At 45.5% G+C, this 18,215-nt stretch overlaps 1 protein-coding gene across 2 annotated transcripts in view; it reads left to right on the plus strand.

Moving 5' to 3' along the window:
* The window catches only part of GALNT7 (polypeptide N-acetylgalactosaminyltransferase 7), a 132,983-nt gene that overhangs the window by 889 nt on the left and 113,879 nt on the right, over nt 1-18,215 (plus strand). The gene's annotated exons all lie outside the window — the stretch shown is intronic.

The raw sequence follows: 18,215 nt of genomic DNA on the forward strand, positions 1-18,215 counted from the left end.
TGCGGACCAGGCCCCGGGGGCCGGCAGCCGCCTCCCCCGCGCGGCTCGGGCGCCCCCCGGCTGCTCGGCCCTCGGCGCCCCCACCGTCCGCCGGGACGGGAGCGCGCGGCCCCGCCCCCGGCCCCGAGAAGAGCGCCGCCCCCGAGGCTCCGGCGCCGAGACCGGCGAGGAGCGGCCGAGGCCTCGCCCGGGACCGGCCTCCCTCGCCCACCCCCGGAACCCCCAGTCCCGCAGCCCCTCCCGCGGCCGCCCCGTCGGGCCGGAACACCTTTCCCCGCCCCTCCCCAGGCTCCGGACGAGCGCCCAAACTAACTTGAGCCGAGGGGCTCCGGACGCGCTGTCCGCCGCCCGACATTCCCCGGCGGTGGTGCTCCATCGGCGCCCCGGGACGTAGGTGACCAACGACGCGGCCGCGCCCCCCGTTTCGGCCGCGCCCCTCCTTCCCGAGGGCGGGGGGCGACCAGGCCGCGGCGGGGCGGGGCGGGGCCGGGGGCCGACGGTGGGGTGGGCTGGGAGACGTGCAAACAGCATCTGCATTGCATCCAAGGGGTGGCCTTTATTAACTTTCCTTCTGGAAAGTTAGCGTCTGGAAGTTGAGTGAGCAGGCATCCTTTCAACACTAAGAATCGTAGGAAGAGATTTCCTTATCAGCTCCTGCCCCTGTGTTGGAGTTAGATTTACTCTAGAGATGTACTCTAAAGTTGTAGCGTCTATTTGAAGACTTAACGGCACTGAGATCTCTGTAACGTCTTGGAGGGGTGGGGGGTTTCCCTTGAAGTCATTTAAATTAAGGATAATAAAAAGTACCCATCTTTCCTTTTGAATGTGTTTGTGGTTTTAAGCCCCTCAGCTCTCGTGGAGTGATGGTGACCTCTTTATGATTTTGCTTTCAAAATAACTTACCAAAGACTACTGAATACTGCAGTTGTTTGAAAGTATTTGTGATCACAAATGGCCTTTAACAGCTGGAGACGTTTAAACACCATTTCCTGGGGGAGAAACTGAGGAAAGAGTGACAGAATTAGCCATATTCAGAATGTGTTGTAGTTCAGATGACAAAATCTTACAAAGGGGTGATGGAGTGTCGGCCTCAAGGTCCTGAAATACTGAAATGTTTTTATTACTGCTAATACAGGGACTGGGCCACGAGCTCATTTAATAGCTATAGGAGGTGGTTATAACTTAATTTTTGGTCCAGCTTATTGAATATAGCTTGTCGGTGGATCCAGTAATAATTTCTGTCATTTGACAAAGACAGAAACTAGCTTTGCCAAAACTAGCTTTGTAAGACTTTCAAACAATTAAGAAGATTGCTTTATGTATCTGGAGAGCCAAACGTCTTTATTAAGTTTGCAGGTAAATATTAACTAAGCAGTTGAAGATACAGTGGATAAGTCGTAAGAGTGCAAATAAGGTACTACTGCTCTGTTCTAATCAAAACTAAGGTAAGAGCTTCTGAGATGCAGCTGTCCAAGGACATCTCACTTAGGGAAGACTCCTGAGTTTCCCTTCCCCCTTCTGGTCTTTTACTTTATGATTACACATACTCCACCCATGGTGAAACATCTGCCTCTCCTTAATGCTGGTCCATTTATAGGGCTTTCTGGATTCTGATAAATGACCTGAGATAGTCTGGAATAATCCCATTTACCAAATACAAATTCTGCCTCTACTCTAGCAAGCTGGTCCCAGCAGGTTCACCCCATGTAGCTTCCTGCCTTAATCTTTCAGTGTTCAAGGCACAAAAGTCTGCTTCAGCTGGGTGCTTTTTCCCCTGGACTACTTCTCCTTTAGATCTGCCCAGCAAAACAGGTCACCTATGGTCAAGACAACAGAAACACATTTCTTTTCACTTTCTCATCTCTGGGCTTCTTGCTGTTTCTCTGATGTGAATGATGTGAAATGTGATCTTACCATTCAAATCATACTCTGCTGGGTAAGTTTTCATTTATTCAACAAACATTTTTGAGTACCTCTATGTCCTGGTGCTGCTTCTTAGGGAAATACTCCTTGCCCCTAAACTTTTGAATCATGTAGGCTACTGGGTCAAAAATCACATTAATCAAGACTTTATAGACCTATAAATAAAAACTGTGCCACATGCTGTGGAAAAAAAAACCCACAGCAGGTAACAAAATGGTGATGCTTGGGCATGAAAGCCTTATCTGAAGAAATGGCCTTTGAGTTAGAGTCTGAGGATCTGAAGAAGAGTCACTGTTGATCTGGGAGTGGGAGGGGGGCAGGCCTGAGAGGGAGGAGTATGTGCAAAGGTTCTGAGGTAGGAGGTAGCATGGTGATCTGAGGAAGTAGAATAAGGCCAGTGGAGTTAGAACATTACTTTGGCCACCTGATGCAGAGAGCCGACTCATTGGAAAAGACAGTGATGATGGGAAAGATTGAAGGCAGGAGGAGAAGTGGGCAATAGGGTGAAATGGTTAGAGGCATCACCAACTCAATGGACAGCAATTTGAGCAAATTCCAAGAGATAGTGAAGGACAGAGGAGCATGAAGTGCTGCAGTTCATGGGGTCACGAGTCAGGCATGACTGAGCAATTGAACAACAGTTAGGACATGAAGAGTGAGGGTGCAAAGAGACCGGGCCTGGGATCAGGTCTTTAGAGCAGCCATCAACTCCAAAGATGAAGCTCATGGAAGGATTTTTATATAGAGGAGAGACACGATCAGATTTGTGCTTTGAAGAGATCACTCTGGCAGTATTGGTTTAGAGCAGGAGCAGATGGGAATTCCTGTTGGAGGTTATAATAGCCTGGGTGGGATGTGATGATGGAATTGGCAGAGTGACAGGGGAAGGGGAGAAAAGTCAGTTAATTCAAGAGCTATTCAATGGAGATGAAGAGGCACCAGGACTAGGTGTTTGCACATGGGAGTGAAGGAGAAGGAAGGTGACCAGAGGCACCCAATAAGTGATAGAAAAGTGACAGGTTGTTTATTACATGGAAGGTTCTGAAGACCAAAATCTGTACATTCCAGTGTTACATTTTGCAGTTCTAATGTGAAGGCTTATCTTTTTAAGCTTTGTTCTCAGAATATTTTAAGGTCAGCTTGTACTACAACCATCTGTTTAGCACTTCCAAAGTGTAGACAGTTCCTTTAATTAAATAAATTACAGTATCTCCTAGACCATTTCTCCAAGGTTCCAGCCCTGAGTGTTTAACATTGAATCATTAGCCTCCAAAAATAAAGGTCTAAAATGGAGATGTTGAAAGATCTTCTGTGCTTCTCCTATAACAAATTCAGTGCTGGTGAGAAGCTACATGTGAACTGGTGGTTCTCAGTATGTACCAATGTTGCTTAAGTCAAACTATTAATGCCATTAGGTTCAGGGCGTGCAGAGTAGGACTCATTCAAGAACTGTTGCTAGATGGAGAGGTTTTATGTGATAAACTGAGACCAGTGGAAAGGAGCCTTGGTTAATGAGGCTGTGACTGAATTGACTACCCAGTTGGTCAGGTTCTACCCTAGCAAAGCTTTTTATCTCAGCTGTGATCAGCTGCAACCAGAAAAATTCTGCCCTTGACCATGATATTTTATTTCAAACAAAAGCTCATTTATTAGGGATGGAGCTGTCACTTAGCAGAAGTGTAGCGTCAGAAGAGGTCACTGTTATTTCAGTTGCCCGTGTGAAATGCCCCGAGACTGGCTTTCATTCTCTGTTTTGCTCTCCTCTCCCACTACTGCAGTGAAAACCTCCCATGTTGCCAAGTCCAAGAAGTTTGGGTTCTACAGGCTTCCTGAAATTAATGCAGTTTTGTGTACACATGCATTCTCCTGGGTTGAGACTCTGAAGCTGTCGCATTTCTTAAAGGTGCCTGTGAAGCACTGAGTCTTTGAGAGGCAGGAGTCACGTTTCCTGCTCGTGGAATTTCTCCTTCCCCTTCCACGGTGCTGCAGCACTCATCCACGTCTCTCCCCTGCAGGGCTGGGCGCCCTGGAACTGCAGACATCCCTAAGAATTTCTGTGTCTGTCGATTCTGTGGAAGTATTTTCCATCCGGTGGTGGAAGGTGAGACATCAGTCCTGTTAGAGCAGTGGTTGGGCTTAACAAACACTCCGTGGGTATTTGACACATCTGTTGAGGGAGTGACTGCCGTGAGTACAGTGCAGATACTCTGTCCATGCTATTAATACACGTTCTACTTCCTCACCTTCCCTCTTCCACTATACAGACCCTGACTATAAAAGCATTCCTCTCACAGCCTCAGGCTGTGTCCATTCAGCTCTAGAAACTTCACATTCTTGATTTCATTACTTTTCTTCCTCTGTCGGATTGTACATTCATTTTTCAGGGATGAATACCTAAAATACAATTCTAATTTCTGGGACACACCGCCACCCCCTGCTCCAGACCCCACTGAGAGCACCAAGACAGCCTCCAGGAAAAGCTCTGCTCTAAAGGGATCACATCCTAGTTGAAGAAGAGACTCGAGCACCCCCATGGCCTTGGTTCCTTCCCCTCCTTACTCTGGTGTCTGTGTAAGGACACCTCACTCTGGGAGCAGTCAAAGGATGTCTCCTTAACAGGTGGAAAAGGCTTAGAACAGCCATTCAGGGAGTGCACAATTACTAGTAAAGAAAGCGTGGAAATAGAATTTGGGAAACTATTTTGTGATGGGACCAGCTGCTTGAAAAGGGAGATAAGGTACTTGCTTCAGTTTGGTTCTGGTGAAGACTGCATTAGATCAGTTAATAGTGAATTAGAGATGAGACAAAGTAATGCATTAATGAACGTCAGAGTTCTGAGCTTGGGCCATTTGTAAACATTTGTAATTTCCAACTTGAGTTATTAAAAAAAAACAACTTGGTCAGCAAGATTTGAACAGCTCTTGAACATTGGAACCGGGTTTGTGATTATTCAGCTTCAACCTCAGTTGTTGTCTTTGTTCGTATTTTGGATTCTAATTTTCATCCGTGAAGAACGAATGCACAATCTGACAGAAGAAGAAAACTAGTGAAATCAAGAATTTGAAATTTCTCTGGAGTAGAATGGACACAGCCTGAAGCTATGAAAGGAATGATTTTTTTTTTTTTTTTTGGTTGCGTCAGGTCTTAATTGCAGTATGTGGGATCTAGTTCTCTGACCAGGGATGGAACCCTGGTCCCCTGCATTGGGAGCTCAAAGTCTTAGCCACTGGACCACCAGGGAATCTCAGGAATGCTTTTATATTTGGGTTCTGTAAGGTGGAAGAGGGAAGGGTGAAAGGGTGGAAGGTATATTAACAGCGTCAGAGCTGGGAGAGTGTTTGCGCTGTAAGCACGGCAGTCACTCCCTCAGGAGGAGTGCCACATACCTACCGAGCATTTACTCAGCGCCAGGCATCGCTCCAGGCGTCAGAGACTTGATGCCGTAGAGGAGGTGGAAAGCTTTTGACGTAGTAAAGATGTTACTCAGGTCTTGATCCAATGACCACACAGAAGGTATTTGTCTAAAAAATAGCGGTTTTCTTTTCATTCATGAATCAGGCCTTTTTACCATACCTCCCAACCTCCAGCTTTCCATCTACTCTAAATAGTGAATGGAGGAGCCCTGGGCACCCGGCTGGGCGCTGGAGACGTAGGGGTGTCCTGGACACAGGCTCCGTCCCCTCGCACCCACAGGGGGGTGTCACCCCCACCCAGAGGTCCCACCACAGCTGCAGGACGTGGGTACTCAGAGGCCGGAGCCCGGTGTTCGGCTCCACCTGGCGCAGGGTGGGGTTTGCACAGGGAAGAGTGTTCTGGATGCAAGGAATCTGGTGAGACCAAATGGAGGCTGGTTTTACTCATGACAAGTGGTGGAACCTAAGATTGGAAGAGTAAGTCTGGGCCACATTCTGAAGGCGCTGAATGGGAGGCTAAGGAACCGGGTTGGGGTGTTACTGGTGGAGCAGGAAGAGCAGCGTTTTGGAAGCCTCCAAGGTGGAGTTGGGGCGTGGTGACATTCTGCTGCTGACTCCCTGATTAGAAGATTCAAACTCTTGTTTCCTCAATACCATCTTGTGCCCTGGTCATTGGTGATTCTCTAAAGCAATAAAATGCATGGTGATAACAGATAACACAGTCAGTCCTGTGTGATGTTAATTGTAGTAATAACCCTCTAGCCCAGTTTCATGTAATCCTCACTGTAAAAGGGAGGCCCCTGAGTTCCAGAGCCATGAACCCTGCCCAAGGTCATGTACACAGTCATTCTCAGGCGTCCTGACCAGCTGTGCCCTCTAACCCTTTCCCCTCCCCTCACTGCCCCCCTACCCCCCTGCAGATTTTAACAACACGGATGAGCTCCCATGTGCTGTGCTGGAGGGGGCCACAGATACTGGAGCATTCATTTCAGGTAGAGAGAAGCATGTGAGGTGGTGCAGGCTGAGGCAGGGGCAGGAGAAGGCAGGTGTGATGGTCGCTGATGCCTGGCTGCAACTCTTTGGGCAGAGCCCGGCTGGCCCAGGGGACAGGCAGGGCCGCTCTGAGGGTGGAAGAGACCAGAATGCATGAGAAGTGGACAGAAGACCCGCATGGTGGTGACGAGCGCGTCTGGTGGGCAGGCAGCACTTGATAGGAACCCAGGTGTCCTCAGGGACGCTCTGGGTCAGATGAGGAATTATGTGGTCATCGTGCTACACGCGGTCCTAGACTGCCAAGTCTGTGGGCCAGATGCACAAGTAACAGTAGCAGAGGGTGAAAGGAGGGTTGCAGTAGCTGCTGGGTCCCAGGTCTCAGGGAAGCGGCATCCAGCCTAGGGTGGACTGGCGGGCGGTCAGACAGCAGGTCCCTGGGAGGGAGGGTTGGAGGTCAAGTGCACGGGGATAGGGAATGGGCATGCAGAAGCAGAAAGGATCTCTGCAGACCCCGGGGACAGGCGCCTGGAAGAGAACCGGGAGAGAGAAACAGAGTCCGAGCCTGAAACACTGAATACTGTGAACATTCCGAGCTGGCTCCACAGGGTGATCTGGGAACAGTGCCGAGGCCGGATTTCAGTGAGGAGAGAACTATCTCTGTGGCTCCTGCCAAGCCCTAAACAGGAGGGGGCCAGGAAAACGAGTGCGTGGGGAGGAAGGTGATGACGATAGAATTACCAGTGTGGCTGGTGGGAGCAGGAGTGCGCTCACTGGCCGAGGTGGTGGGGATCGGATGCAGGTTCCTCCAAAGGAACAAACCTTCTGAAGCAGCAGTTCTCAACCTTGAACAGGCATCAGAATTGCCCATAGGGTGTGTTAGAACCCGGGTCATCTGGCCTTCTGCCCAGACTTTCTGATTCGGGAGGTCCGGGGTGGGGTGGAGAATTTGCGATGGTAACTAGTTCCCAGGTGAAGCTGCTAGTCTAGGGACTGGATTTTTGAAAGTCTGGTCTAGAAGATGAGTCTTTGCAAAGACTGCAAAGTTGTGGTCTAGAGGATGAGTAGAACTGGGGGCTGAAGATAAAACATTTGTGTGTTTTGGGCCTAAAGTGATTCCAGGTCTGTGGAGTTGGGGCGTCTGCAGGTTGTACAGAGCCCAGAGTGGGAATCAATGCTATAGACAGAGGTAGGATGACCTGGAGAGTGTTTCTCAACCAGAACTGCTGAGAACAAAGGATGCAAGAGCCCCTGGGGCCTGCACCGATTGCTGGCCCCTGGGGTGAGGAGGGCCTGTGGCGCATCCAGTTAACAGGATGCTCAGGTACACTGGCTCAGGAGAAACATTCAAGCGGGGAACACTCACCTTCCAGGGGGAAAGGACAGATCAAATCAGAGAGGAGGGTTTTACTGGAGAAGTGTGACTACTGGAGAGGGACTGCCCACAAATGAGGTAGGTTGGTTGTTTTGTCACAAAGTCCTGTCCAACTCTTTGCAACCCCAAGGACTGTAGCCTGCCAGGCAAGAATACTATCCATGGAGTTCTCCAGGGCACAGTGCTGGAATGGGTTGCCATTTCCTTCTTCTGGGTATCTTCCCGGATCCAGCGATCGAACCTGTGTCTCCTGCATTGGCAGGCAGGTTCTTTCCTGTCTGAGCCACCTGGGAAGTGGGGTTATCTCTCTTCTGCCTTAATTAGAAGCCTCTCCACACTGCCCCCCCCCACCCCCGACCCGTGTGTAGACATAGACACATACGTAACACATGTTAAGCTGAACCACAGTCATGTAATTTTGATAATATATACTGTGCATATACATTATATTAAAATATGATGATAATACCTATTAGGCATTTGGAGCAGTCTTTTAATCTGAAATCCAGTAACTTGTAAAGCAGTGGCTGGAACAACATTTTAAAATTTGGAATTGGGAAGGAAAGGAATTTTATATTGAGGCTATTAGGCAATTTTAATAATGTTTTTAATAATACATTAATTTGGTTGATGTGTAACCAAAGGAAGAAACAATAACAAAACTGTGTGCTCAGAGTTTCAGTAGTGCTAGTTTTATGAAATGAACTCTACAGTTTAATTCTGGTTCAGTCCCATGGTCCCTAAAGCAGCACTAAGATATGCTGAACTGCAATTACCCAAGGCTTCCTTCAGTCTTTTCTGGAGAGGGGAGAACTAACTTGCAGTTGCTTCATTTGCCAAGATCCTGAATATTTCAAAACGAGAAACATTCTCATTTCTGCACCATTATAAATTCCCTCCTGGGCTCCCTGGCCTTCAGAGAGTTTTAAAGAGTGGCTCCTGAGAAGCATTTAAACGCACCAATACAGAGGCTTGTTCCAGCTCACTGAGTGTAAGAACCGCTACACCAAAACTTGAAGAAAAAATTAACTTTGCATTATCTAATTAGGTTTGTAGAATTGCCGCAGAACAGCCCGGTCTCCCAAATCTAGAAGGTACAATTAGCTACAGCATTATATCAATACCAACGAGCCTGCTAAGAGGCTTCCAAGCCAAGCAGTCGGAATATGTTATTACCAAGAATATTTTAAACTGGATGAATTAAAATTAAATCACATACTGTTGGGAGCCGTTCTGCATGAGAATAGTACAGCAAAGATGACCTTATCTCTCTTTTTTTAAATCTTTTATTGGGTCCCTGGGTTTAAGAATACATTTGGTCCTTTGGAGGGATGTTACTCTGCTCAGTAGTAACCTGCGCATTCAGTGATTATCTAGCTTACACATCGGTTTTGCATTTGTAGTTTTTGTCGTTATAAATACGACTCAGTGCGACCCTGTGGACTGTAACCCACCAGGCTTCTTTGTCCCTGAGATTCTCTAGGCAAGAATACTGAAGTGGGTTGCCACTCCCTTCTCCAGGGGATCTTCCCGACCCAAGGATCAAACCCACGTCTCCTGCATTGGCAGGCAGGTTCTTTACCACTGAGCCACCTGGGAGCCCCAAATATTTCATATATATTATTAATATCTCTTATCCTATAAAATAGCTCCTTTATCCCCCCAGAAGAAACCAAAATGGTCCCTATACTTGACTGAGTCATGCGAGCCTCATTTTGCTAGAATATATCCAAGGTACCTGGATAAAGATGTCCAGGTATGGAAAATTGGAAGGGAGATTCCATGGCTATTTTAGATTTATGGCTCATTAGTCACTTGTCTAAACATTTCAAAAATGACTTGAAGACCTAGTGGGGTTAAATTAATTAAGATATTTTTGTTTGCTTGATTGTTTATTGCTGCTAAGAAAAAATATGCTTGTGATGGAAAATGTTTGCCTATAAAAATTTACCCTGTGATAAGTTATATTGGACTGGAGTTGTTGGTTAGTCATGGCTCTTGTATCTGAAAAATCAAAGGACTACTTTATACAGCCATTTGAAAACTTATATGAGACATTTTCTGCAATTCTTGACTTATTAGATAGAGGTTTTAATTCTGCTTACCTGGGATAATTTAAATCCAACCCAGTTTTCCCAGTACTTCATCACGAAATTTAGTATTTTACCATAGCTTATAGACAATTTGATCATTATGCTTCTTAAAATTTAATCTGACAGTTTGTCTCATAGTCTCTAACACAGCAAGGTGTCCCATGTAAGTCTTAGTGTTTTTACCTTGACAATCCGTAGGATTTTACATCTTTTCTGTAAAAGAAAGTGCTTAAAACCCCATGTTCAAAAATCTACTAACTCTTGCCAGGGTGTTTAAAATGCATTTAAAAATCCTTTTGATATTTTGGCAAATAAGCTCATTTATGGTACAGAACAAATGATGACAACGTGCTTTTTTAGAATAATGGAATAGAAAAGACTGAAATCTCACTATACATGCAGATTTTTCTACTATGGTAGAGGGTTTAGTTTTTTAAGCTAAATGATCACTGTCAAGATTGGAAATTTTGATCATGTAAAATATATAATTAGATTTTAGTGCTTAAGCAAAGACTTGGTAGAATGGGGAAATACAGGCATGCAGTTTCATTAACTTGCTCTTCATGATGGACTTGGGGAATTCGAAATCCAGTGTTTATAAAAGAAGTTTGCAGGAGAGTGTTTCCATTGTGGTGGTCAATTAAAATAAATTTGTTTACAGTCCAGGGAGCTTAGTGGGTGGTCAAGAGAATAATGCTTTTAGCAAATAGTTTTCTAAAATTCTCTATTCCAAAAATGTACTAATAAAAGAGAATGGCTTCCAAGTACCTTGGTATTTTAAAGGAGTACATTTTCAGTATGAAATTGAGGTACTCTTCTTTTCGTAATTATCATTTAGCTCCAAACCATGACACATATAACTTCTATAAATGTAAGTGTGGCAGCCTGGATGGGAGGGGAGTTTGGGGGGAGAATGGATGCATGAATATGTACGACTGAGTTCCTTCACTGTTCGCCTGAAACTATCACAACATGGTTAATCAGCTATACCCCAGTACAAAATAAAAAGTTAAAAAAAGTAACTGTAAGGATCTGGGGAGGAGGAGTGATAGAGTGGGTGGCTGGAATCGACACGTACACACTTGTTGTTCAGTCTCTTAAGTTGTGTCTGACTCTTTGGGACACTATGGACTGCAGCATGTCAGGCTCCACTGTCCTTCATTACCTCCCAGAGTTTGATCAAACTAATGTCCATTGAGTTGGTGATGCTATCCAGCCATCTTATCCCCTGCTACTCTCTTCTTCTTTTGCCTTCAGTCTTTCCCAGCATCAGGGTCTTTTCTAGTAAGTCGGCTCTTGGCATCAGGTAGCCAAATTATTGGAACTTCAGCTTCAGCATCAGTCCTTCCAACTAATATTCAGGGTTGATTTCCTTTAGGATTGACTGGTTTGATCTCCTCACTGTCCAAGGGACTCTCAAGAGTCTTCTTTAGCACCACAGTTTGAAAGCATCATTTCTCTGGGACTCAGCCTTCTTTATGGTCCAACTCTCATATCCATACATGACTACCGAAAATCCATAGCTTTGACTATATGGACGTTGGTCGGCCAAGTGATGTCTCTGAAGTCATTGCCTAGGTTTGTCATAGCTTTCCTTCCATGGGCACACTGCTATATTTAAAACGGATAACCAACAAGGACCTATAGTATAGCACAGGGAACTCTGCTCAGTAATCTGGAATAACCTAAATGGGAAAAGAACTTGAAAAAAATAGATACTTGTGTATGTATAACTGAATCACTTTGCTGTATACCTGAAACTAACATAAGCTTGTTAATCAACTATACTCCAATATAAAATAAAAAAGACTTTCGATAAAATAAATAAAGTAGAGGGCACATAAACACAGTTGTTAACCTGGAAAACTTTGAAAAGCAACCTCAAACTTGCAAGGATGGTGGAGCCCCAGAGGCCCTGCTTTCCTCAGGTCCTCCCTGCCTCTTGGCTTGAGAAGCGCTGGCATGGCCTGAAGAGTGAGCCAGAGCGTGTGTATTCTGCACGGGTACTCTTAGATTCTCTCTTCATCATCACCTTTGAAATCTGAGGACGGCTGTAATGAACCTGTCTGCATTTTCCTTTCCATGAATTACTGCCACTGGAAGAGTACCAGCCGTACCTGGGCCTGAGGGAAGAAAGCCACAGCAGAGTCTAGTACACCGTTTTGCAGTGCACAGGCCTGTTTCCCTAGAGGCAGTTATCATCCTCGACCTCTGCTCAATTAACTGGCAACATGAAGAGGAAAAGTCAATGCTAAAGTCTTTGTTCTCTGGTGCAAAAAAAAAAAAAAAAAAAATCACTTCCCAAAGATAAAGAGAGTGGGTTGCAACTTGTATTCTGATTTGGATCTCCTTCTTGGCTTAAATACCAGCTACTTGTGTCTGAAAGCAGACATATCTTGTGTAGTGATTTATGACTTCAAAGGGCTGATAAAATGCAGACAGTACCTGAAAGGACATTGTCATGACAGTTGAGGAATAGATTTTTAATCTTATAGAAAAGCAAACTTAAAGTAACAGCAGAGGTAATATATTCATGTTCACTATCTTTATTTTCTAATGAATTATGATGCCTTTCCTACTATTTCTTTCACTTTTTCATGAAAATAAATTTACTCAACTAGGTTTTCCTCCCTTGGACAGAATATTTCCTTCTTTGGTTGAGACATTTGTGGAGAAGTTGATCAGTGTTTCTGGGTTCCAGTGGGTACTGAATATGAGAATAATTCCTTCAAGGTTAAAAATGTCAGGCATATGTTTTCTTGACCACAGAGTAGCTAGAAAACCCCAGCCTGCCATTTGGGCACCCAGCATGTTGCCTCTGAATGATAAGTCCAGCAGGCTTACTCAGAATTTTCTAACACACAGAGATCACATTTTCTGAAAATACCCAGTTCTTTTTAATTAAGATAACCCAGCCTGCACAGTTACACCCATAATTCTCGTGATGAGTCAGTGCTAATGAAAAATTAAAATTTCATTTCTAAGTTTAGAGACAACCCTTTTCTACACCTTTCTGCTCATTCTGTTACTGCTGTGCAGCCTCTTCCCACAGCTCTTACATGCCTCACTTTTTGACAAGATGCTCTAAGAAGTTGTTGCCTCTTGTGACCTATTGACCAGAAACGGAAGTAACAGGAAAGATTCAGCATTCTTGCAGGAGATTCCTTTCTGCCAAAGAACTGCTGATTTTCCTTGGTTGGCATGGGCTTCATTTAAAACTGCCTCATATCTGCAGTGATGAAAGTAAAATGAAATTAAAATTACCAAGTGGAACATGCACCATTACTTGATAACGTTATTGAAAAAAAGAAATGAAAACCATACTGTGATGCTTTAGCGTGTTAACACCCTGCAAGTGAAGGTTTCAATCCACTTCTCTCCATGCACACCATCTCTCATCAGATGATGAGACATGAGTCCACTTGTCAGAGTCTATGAGTTAAAAAAAAGAAAGATCAGAAAATGTGCAACGGCTTATTAAGTCTGGTCCTGGACTTATTTCTAGTCCCTTCCATTTAGATATGTATTCGATTTACTTATTTCTTAAATCTAGGGGCCAGTGCTGCTCCTCATAGCTGCTTTTGTTTGATGACTGACACCCTAAAACAACAGACAAAACCAGCAGGCTTTGACTGGTCTGTGGTGAAGCAGAAAGCAAGAGAAACCTGCATTCCTGTCTGCTCACCACCACTTGGAATCCCATTTGTCTACCTGGAGAATGTACAGTGTCCAGCGACTGGATGGTGGGCACATGGGCTCCTGGGATGTTGACCCCTCTCTTAGATGCCTGCCTGGCTGCTGGAGTGAAGGAAAATGAGCCCCAGAAAGAAAGGTAGGGAAAGCTCACTTTGTGGGGGCAGGTAGAGGGGGAAGCTAGCATCCTTTAGGATTTGGATGACTGCAGTTACTCACTGAGAGACTTCCCTGAGGGTCTCAGAATACAGGGACTACAGCTGAATGATTTATAAGCCTTCGTAAATGCTTCCTGTCCCAGGCAGTGTAAGGGATTGAAACGTGTTGGGTATTTGGCACAAGCAGAACAGACCTGAAGCCCAGGCATACTCAGCTTAGAACTGCTCTCTGAGATGAGTTACCAGGAGGTAGTGGAGGCCATGTCTGTGCTGTGGGGAGGTTTATTTCCTGGTGCAACCGCAAAGCCTGGCTCCTGTCTTCTGATCAGAACGTGTCTGTCCATAGAGAACAGACTTGTAGACACGACACGGGGCGGGGTGAGGGGTGGCAGGGACACAAGGGGAGAGGAGAGGGTGGGACAAATGGAGAGGGTAGAAGGGAAACATACATTACCATGTGTGAAATAGAGAACCTGGAATTTGCTGTATGATTCAGGGAACTCAAACCAGGGCTCCGTAACAACTAGAGGGGTGAGAGGTTCAAGAGGGAGGGGACATATGTATACCTGTGGCTGATTCATGTTGATGTATGGAAGAAACCAACATAATACTATAAAGCAATTGTCCTTCAATTAAAAATAAATTTTTAAAAAGAAAAGAAAAATCTGCCTCCCCTCCCAAAAAAAGAACGTGTGTGGCATAAACCGGCAAGCAGGAAACAAGCTCTGTTTAGGGTCAGAAGGTTCAACAGCTTTGTGTTTTTGCAATGATCCGAGGCTTCCCTGGTGGCTCAGATGGTAAAGAATCTGCCTGCAATTCAGGAGACCTGGATCCTATCCCTCAGTGGGGAAGATCCCCTTGAGGAGGGCATGGCAAGCCACTCCAGTATTCTTGCCTGGAGAATCCCGTGGACAGAGGTGGCTGGCGGGCTGCAGTCCATGGGGTCACAAATAGTTGGACACGGCTGAAGTGACTGAGCAGAGCACAGGGGTAGACCATATATGCGCTACTTTGTGGATTGCCTTTTTAAAAATTTTACTGTCGAAATATTTCAATTTATATATCGTTTCTAGGATATAGTTCTGTAAGCTAATCTTTTAACAGCTGGTCATTTTAGCATGGGGGTGATTTATGGGAAAGAGGATATTAGGAAGAAAAAAGAAATGCCAGTGTGCTGGGAATCACAGATCTGACATCATCGTGTATAATCATATTTGCAGGGTTGTTTTTCCACCTGCCCCTTACCAAAAAATAAAAAAGCATTGCTATGATTCTGAGTTTTTAGATGCTTTATAAAAGTTGCTGTTTAACTAATTTTGGGTGCATCCTGGCTAACCCAACAGTTAGATGGAGAAACACAGAAGTGATTGGAAGGCGAACACAGCTGGACAAGCCTCTGATCTATGCTGGATGCGCACCCCGCTGTCTCCCGCACTTTCTCCCCTGGCACCGTCCACACATAGTTTTGAGCTGTGGTTCCTGAGCAGTCTGAGCTTTTAAACCTCCACTGTAGTGAATGAGCGTTAAGAACTTGAAGTCACCACCGTGGGGTTAATCATGAGGCTTAGTACATGCATCGTTAACTTTACTGATCTTGGTCCTGTTGTCTCTGTGCTGTAAAGACCAATTCTTCTTTTTACTGATTCAGTTCCGCCACTTCTGATTTTTCTCAAATATTGTTCCCCATACTAGGAATGTTTAAAAATGAGAATTATGCCTGTTTAGTCCTTGCATGGGGCATCCCAGGTGGCACCAGTGGTAAAGAACCCACCTGCCAATGCAGGAGACACAGGTTCAATCCCTGGGTCAGGAAGATCCCCTGGAGGAGGACATGGCAACCCACTCCAGTATTCTTGCCTGGAGAATCCCATGGACAGAGGAGCATGGCAGGCTACAGTCTATGAGGTCCCAAAGAGTCGGACATGACTGAGCAACTAAATAATAATAACAACTTGGTCTCCTGCTCATCAGCCGCGTCTTACTGGCTGGAGAAGACAGGCCTGAGCCCTTCTAGAAGCTTCTGTTCCAGTGACAAACATTCCTTGTCTGTGGGTGGTGCCTGCACTTCATCCTCGGTCCTCAGACCCGAGGACCCCGTGATCATCTTAGGAAACTCTGGTGAGCTCCTGTGTTGCTCTCCGACAGCTCTCTGATCCTGCTGTATTATTCATCAAACATGATTTCAGTTCTGTTGTTAAATTCTCATATGCAGCACATACTTCACAATTACAGAAAAATCCTAGCGACCAGTTCAAGGAAGTCTCTTAGAACAACCCTGCTTGGCTTGTCCTACGTCTTGCCCCATTGCTTCAGCAGCCTGATAAGTCTGAGTATTTATATTTAAGAATTTATTTTATCCAGGGAATCCCAACACAAGGGGTTCTTTGACTTGGGTTGTTAGACACATGGTTTTAGGTATAACCCATATTAGATTTTATTCATGTGGAATTAGATGTCTAGCATATAAGTTATGTTTCAGTTCCTGGGAACTAATTTCATATCATGAAAATAATCAAAGCAGGTCCGCTAAACCAAATAAATACTTTTATAGACATTTTGCAAGCACAGAAAATCAAAGCCACATTATAAATAGTTGGTGGATACATTTTTTTACATAGGCAAGGTTGACTGAAGCTTCTAATTTTAAAATATGCGGCTAATAAGGTTCACACCAAAAGCACCACCTTTTATTTTGAAAACTCCCTGCAGTAGTCACAGATATTCTTCCTTTGCTCCAGGGAAGTTCTGTTTTGAAAATTAGCATCATCCGTCTTGAGCGTTTTCAGTACCTGTTCAGTGTGCACAGAGCCTCTGGCGGTCTCTGAGACAGAGGGCTCCTGCCATCTTCCCAGCTGTCCCGGGGAAAGGGGAGGGCTCCCCTGGCTCCATGTGAATGTGAGGCTGGTGCTTAGATGTTTAGGGTTTATATCAAAATACAGATTTGACTAGTGTAACAGAAGTCTAAAAAGTTAGGACTTTTCCCAGCTACATAAATACCCACACTGACCCAGCCACTCTTGGTTGGCCCTGTATGACGTCGTTGGCATCAGTGCCCCTTTTGCCTTGTGGCTCGGTCGTTAACTCGTGGTCTGAGTCCCCAGAGTAGGAAGGATGGACCAGAAAGGGGTGGCTGCTCCATCTGTAACATCACCTTCAGCTACGTCCCGCTGGTCGAGTGTCCTCACTCTGAGAGATGCTGGGAATGTATCTGTAGTCTGCATAGCCACAAACATGGATGAAACTGCGAGATTAGGAATGAATTAATGAGATGGAAGAAGAGAAAGGAAACTGGGAGGAATAGTGGTCTTTGCCACAGAATAATAATGTGCTTTTTTCTGATGATAAAGTTGTAAAACAGGGGTCAAAAGCCACTTGTCACTCAACCTTCAGGCCTCCCTAACTTCCCCTTCCCTGGAAAGATCATCTTGGTTTTGGTATCTGGTATCTAGTCACTAAGTCGTGTCCAACTCTTTTGAACCCCATGAGGCAAGAATACTGGAGGGGGTTGCCATTTCCTTCTCTGGGAATCTCCTGACCCAAACTTAAAATCTGTTACTTTTTTTTATGTGGGCCATTTTTTAAAGTCTTTATTGAATTTGGTAACAATATTGTTTCTGTTGTTTATGTTCTGGTTTTTTGGCTGGGAGGCATATGGGAATCTTAGCTCTACTACCAGGAATCGAAACCACCCTCCCCTGAGCTGGGAGGGAAAGTCTTAACCACTGGACCGCCAGGGAAGTCCCTAAAATCTGTTACTTTTTGTGTCACTGGATTAACTGTTGGTTCTGAGACTCTCAGGCTTGTCTGCTGAGCTCGCATCAACAGGACAAGGTCTTACTTAGGCACCCACCAAGCAGCACTTTTTAACACAAGCCTTCAGGAAGTTTGCTGTCACGTTGAGTTACTATGAGTTATTAAAATCTTGACCTGTTGTTTGTTGGATTGTTAATAGATGAAATGGTTTCTTGTCTTTTTTTTTTTCCTGCTAACTGGAACAGTCCCTCCTCTTTGTGCCTTGACGTTTTAGGTCAGAAACGTGGAGGAGGTCTGCCCTTTTCAGGGTTGGCGAAGGTGATCAACCATGCAGAGAGGGTTATGGGTCACTGGAGGAGTAAGCGAAAGGTTCTCATAGCAGCAGTGAGCAGTAGGTCTCACAGTGGAGAAGTAACCAAACCCAGTGGGGATCTTGAGAAAACTGAGTGGTTCAAAGAAGAGCTCCCACCCCTGGGGCGGGGAGTGGCCACAGGAAGAGCTGGGGTTATCAGAGTGTGGCAGCTCACAGGGGGCCTGCATCTCCGGGTTCAGACCACAAGGGCAGCCTGGTGGGGGCCCTGGCCTCCTGTCTCTCTTGAGTTTCATGACGCTGAATGAGGGTGGGGGCTGAGTGGGGTAAATGCTAGCTTCTGGAACCATCCATGCTGCTGTGGTGAAGGGCCTTCACCAGACAGCAAGCAAACAGGGAATCTCTCCTGTCAGCCTCCCTGCCTCTCTTGCGTGCCTCCCATTGGCAAAGCGTAAAGGGGAGACAGTTGTCCAGGGAGAAAAGTTGAGAGAGTTCCTGAAGCCAGGG

This window comes from Oryx dammah, unplaced genomic scaffold, assembly GCF_014754425.2.
Source record: "Oryx dammah isolate SB20612 unplaced genomic scaffold, SCBI_Odam_1.1 HiC_scaffold_1, whole genome shotgun sequence".
Classification (NCBI taxonomy): domain Eukaryota; kingdom Metazoa; phylum Chordata; class Mammalia; order Artiodactyla; family Bovidae; genus Oryx; species Oryx dammah.